At 35.5% G+C, this 5,631-nt stretch overlaps 1 pseudogene; it reads right to left on the bottom strand.

Moving 5' to 3' along the window:
- Positions 1 to 922: 922 nt before the first annotated feature.
- Positions 923 to 3,455, bottom strand: LOC139844764 (mitochondrial carrier protein MTM1-like; annotated as a pseudogene).
- Positions 3,456 to 5,631: the final 2,176 nt, after the last annotated feature.

The following is a 5,631-nucleotide window of genomic DNA, read 5'->3' as shown; positions in this document are numbered from 1 at the left end:
AGATTGAGTTTTTAACACGAACGGTTTAGAGTTTAGGGTTTAGGGTTTAGGGTTTGGTGTTTTGAGTTTATGGAATAAACCCAAAACACCAAACCCTAAACCCTAAACCCTAAACTCTAAATCGGGCTAAATTTTACTTCACAAAACATGAAGAAAAAAAACGTTAACATTCTTCACGAACAATATTATCTTGAATGTTATTTTTGTCGATAGTTTTCTCGTCAAAATAATACTATTCATCACGAAGTGTTTTTTCTAAATGTTCTTATTTTCATCCAATCTATAATGTTCGTGAACAAAGTTTTTTCAAAAAACGAAAATTTTTTTTTTTTTGATTCCCCCGATTGGTTACTTCCCCATTGATCCTGCCCCTATATATATATATATATATATATATATATATATATATATATATATATATATATATATATATATATATATATATATATATATATATAATATTATTATTATTTGGTATCTTGTTCTGTTAAAGAACAAGAGACAAATACTTGCCAACGCAGCAAAATACGAATTCAATACGCTGAAAACAATAGATGAAAGCTCTCATTACAATGTCAACAACCAATGGATCAAACTAGATCTAAACGCCTAACTGAGACCGTCGCATTTGAGGGAAATTTTGGCAGCTATTATCATGGGTTGCATTGATGTCTTCGTTATTATTCATTTTAGACGCTGACAAAAATCTAGCACGATTCCAACTGATGGGCCTGCACCAATGTGTCGTGTATTTGCAGCCGTTCTAATTTAAACTATTGTCAAGTTTCAGCAACGACCTGATGTTTCCTGCTGTGTAAAACGTACTTGACCACTTCGTAAAAGGATACTACGATTCCAACAGACGAGCCTGCACGTACGACACGAGGCCCGACTCCCATGAATAGTCCCTTCATTCCCCCCATCCCTGTTACAACAGATCGATTAATCAATTGCTTTTAAATACGTTATGGTTCGGCTATGGAGGTTTCAACCTTTTAGGGCCAACAAATGCTAGTATTATGATTTCTGCACAACGTGTACTACAAAATCCCTAATGACAGCATTGTTTTAATACAGTAATTGAAGTAGTGATAACGGTAGTAAGCTGTTTACCTCCATCGGGTTCTCTCTTATATATTTTGTTGAAGACGTTTTCTTTTCGAAAACGTTTTTCTTTTTTATATAAGTTTTCGTTTTCTTTGCCAAAAAAAACTGTTTACCTCCATATTTCAACCAATGTTTGTCTTGTGGTCATTTTCAGGGCTCGTACTTGATCTTTCTGCAAGTGTTGAAAAATAAAATTAAAATATTACCATCATAACCAGCCAGTAATGGTAAATGCGGACAACCAAATATTATGATGTAATAGGCTTAAGGAAACAAAGCCAAATCATATTATAATGTCTATCGTGTAAACATCTTTGGCAGATTATCATAATCCAGATTATCATAACGTTTAGAAAATTCCGTCACAGAAAAGCAGAAGGAAAACCATAAATGATATTTTGACAAATTGTGAAATCGACTAATAAGAATTGGCATGATATATTGATGAAATTCTAAACTTCCAGGAAAAACAATTGAGGACGGTTTTTTATATATGCATACGCACGTTGGGGAAACGAAAATAGTTATATATATTCTTAAACCAACCCACATACCTTAGATACAAAAACTCATATCTGCTTCATTAACATAATTTACGTTTCATGACCTAATAAGCTCCTAAAGTTGCGACCCTGAATTGTGGTTAAAATATTCAGGGCAGAGATAGTTACAGCACAATCTGTAATTAGCACTCACCCTAATTTTAACGTGATATATTCAAGCCTCCTTATTTACTGAGGCTTCTGAAACATAAATACTTGTGACCAGAAAGGTTATCTAGGTTTGAATCGTTTTTTAAAATATTCTATTTCATCTTTAAGAACTAAAACCTTGAAAACCACGAAGTCCTGGTAACATCGCTTTCGATGAATACAAAGAAATTTTTTAGTGATGTTTATATTCTACAGAAACTGACAAAGTAAAATGTACCTCTATTTGACGCCGGGTCTTAGCGACGTCCAACGGACATGTAAACGCAGCTGCAAGGCATCCTGCAACAAAACCAGCAGGGAAGTTCGCACCAAGAACAGCCACGAGGCTAGTTCTGTCACCTGACATCACCAATAATTGTCTCCTGATCTGAAAAAAAACAGTAACGAATTATATATTTGAACTTTATCTTATCATCGATGAAAAACACGATGCTTTAGGTTGCAACTCTCACTGGCTCAAGTGTAGTTCAGCAAATCGCAGAGAATGGGCACATCACGAGCTAATTGTGCTCCAAGGCCAGTCCATAAGAATCAAAAGCTATGTAAGGCTGCATAAGATTGTAATACACAATCACTTGCTAATATAAAATCCAATTTAAATGGTCGTTGACCGTTTGCAACATGAACCAGGATTGACTTACAACTTTGAAGGTTATTCGTGCTTCTGTTTGCGACGATGACCTCTACGAGCGTCTTCCACACTCCAGGTGGCTTTTTACCACCATGAGTATCTTTAAACGCCTGTAGCAAAGGTCATCATATTTAAAATTTTCAACTTATATTCGAGATATAAATAAGTACTTTATGTGTGAATGCATATTTAGACAACGTTCTATAGAATTGGGTTCTTGCAGATAAACTTTTAAGTATCGGATGATTTACCTGCATAGGGGTTCTTGCAAGTTCAACAGGATAACAAAAAATGCAAGCCAGTGAACGGGCGACAGAACCTGCAACTAGTGGGACATAAGGAGTCATGCTAGGTGCATTCTGTGATGAATATTCTTCCATTAAATTGCAAAAAATGTCATAACAAGGCAAGTAGATGCCCACCTGGTAACAAGTATTATTTGAAATTATAACGCACGTACTTAAATCAATAAACAAAAACCTTTCCACCTTCTCTCATATACTCATATATACTACTCCGTACTATATATTATATATAATAATATTATTATAATTAAACGAAAATAAATTCGGACTTACTGTGGGCACGGACAACGCTAAACTTGCACTTGTGCCTCTCCAGAGTTTGCGAAATCCTTCCTGCAAAAATTTAAGTCAACTTTCAGACCGGAACGTTATAGATTCAGCTTTACACGACAAACATAATGGAATAAATTGAAAATGAATGAGGGAACAATTTAACGTAATTAAAGGTAGGACCTTGGCAACATCGAGTGGGTTAACAATGATGGCTGACAAAAACGCGGCACCGGCTGCTGATAACGCCCTCTCAGAGAAACCCATATTCATAATTTCATTTGAATTTCTAATAGAATTAGAATTAGAATTAGAATTAGATGATGATGCCATCATGAAATTCGTTGTTTCAATTGAGAAATCGGAAAAGAAAGAATCTTGATTGGACAAACCCTCATGAGTTCTGCCTAGGTGACGACCTCATCAATCCTTTAATAATTGAACTACTAATTAGAAATAAATAAACTCGTATTAAGAATCAGGGGTTCACAGTCATCCAGTTTTGATTAAATCTCAAACCAAACCGGTATCTACGGTTTAAACATATATCAAATCAGACTAGATCAAGAAAGTCGTCAAACTGGACGGTTTGATCCGGTTTTGGCCGGTCCGGTTTAACCGGTTTGACGGTTTCAAGTTCCATAAGTTATTATTATTAAGCTTGTGTACATTTTTCTCCTTTTGTACCAAAAAAGGCAAAACAAACAATGTCAATACTTCGTAACTGATTCATAAGTTATTATTATTAAGTAACATTCTTTGTAGATACATCTTTATTAAGTCTTTACGTCTCCAAATTATATCAGTATACATCCTTTTTAAGTGAATGTGTCATCCATATTATATAATTATATTCCTCCTTTATATATTATATATTATATAATTACATATTACATATACATCCTGCATATCAAATACAAATGCATCTATTTACTACACTCACGAACAAAGCTAAACGTGTTCGCATCTGTCATGTACGTATAAATATGTTTATTCAATGAAGTATATAGTTACATAAAATTAATATCAGTGACGTATATACAATACGGTCCGGTCCGATTTAACCGGCCGGTGGCCTAATGAAACCGCAAACCGGACCGAGTTTCGCGATTTGGAGATCTTAAAACCGGCGACCGGACCGCTAATATCTAAAACTGGACCGAACCAATAAATCGGTCCGGTCCGGCCAGTTTTCGCGGTTTGACGGTTTCGTGACTTAAATTCTTTCAATCGTTTAGTTTAGTGTTAGGTTCGGGCTGCAGACTACTTGTTCGACGTATTGCCCAAAAGAAGGATTAGAGGATGGATCATAGATTGGAAGAATCTTGATCTCGTTGCTATCTTGCATGGAAGAAAAGAGCAGTTCGTGGCGTTCAATTTTTAAGCCGAGTTTGTTTTTCATTTTTTTTTTCCCCCCTTATCAATTTTTACGGTATCAATCAAGACACTAGAATTACTAAATCATGTTTTTTTTTTTTTTTTTTTTAAATCTGATGAAAATGTCTTCAATTTTTAAGAGAAGTTAATGTTCAATTTAACTGTTAAAATTCAAATGAATGATTGATTTTAAAGAGAGATAAATATAACACAAGTATCAAAATCAATTTAGACTTGAAAGTTAAAATTCATTTAAAAATCTCTGTTTAATTTTTTTAAAAAAAACTTACAATACATAATACAATCGGGGAGGATTGACAAACTTCGTTCAGATACCTAGGCTCGGTGATCCACATATCGGGGAGGATTGACGAAGACGTTTCGCACCGTATTAAGGTAGGGTGGCTGAAGTGGAGGTCAGCGACTGGGGTCTTATGCGACAAGAAGATCCCCCTTAAGCTGAAAGGAAAATTCTTCAAGGTGGCAATTAGACCGGCCATGTTATATGGTTCAGAGTGTTGGCCTATGACGAAGGCGCAAGAGAGAAGGATGGAGGTCGCAGAGATGAGAATGCTTAGATGGACTTGCGGTAAAACCATGTTGGATATGATTCCAAATTGTGTTTTCAGGGAGAACCTAGAAGTTAGAAGCATCTCTGATAAGCTAAGAGAAGGACGGCTTCGCTGGTTTGGGCATGTGAGGAGGCGACCTCTTACTGCCCCTGTTAGGAGAGTCGAGGCACTTACGGTTGACGGTGTAAGGAGAAGGGGTAGACCCACTCGTAGGTGGGAGGATAGAATAAAGATGGACTTGAAGGAGCTTTTATTGTCCGAGGACATGACTTCTGATAGGATTACGTGGAGGACTAGAATTAGAATAGACGAGTAGGTTTTTGGTGTTTGTGTTTGTTTTTGGTTATGTTTGTTTTTTTTGTTTGCTTGCGTTGGTTCGGCTGTTGGCATGGGAGCTTTTTTTTTTTTTTTTTTTTTTTTTTTGGTTTGGTAAGTTTGTGTAGGTTTTTAGGTTTGTGTTTGACTTGAGTTGTTTTTCGTTGGTTTGTCAATGAGTTTTTTTCCCTTTTTTTTTTTAATGTTGTATGTGTATGTTGTTTGTTCTTTCTATGACTTGCTTTGTTCCGTTGGTTTGTTTGTTTTGGATTTAGGTATCTGTGTTTTGTTTGTATGTATGCATGTTTGTTTAGGTATGTTTTGTTTTTATGTATGTATGT

Source organism: Rutidosis leptorrhynchoides, chromosome 4 (assembly GCF_046630445.1).
Source record: "Rutidosis leptorrhynchoides isolate AG116_Rl617_1_P2 chromosome 4, CSIRO_AGI_Rlap_v1, whole genome shotgun sequence".
In the NCBI taxonomy this organism is placed as follows: domain Eukaryota; kingdom Viridiplantae; phylum Streptophyta; class Magnoliopsida; order Asterales; family Asteraceae; genus Rutidosis; species Rutidosis leptorrhynchoides.
Note: the sequence above shows the minus strand (reverse complement) of the source record. Positions and strands in the feature narration are given on the sequence as shown.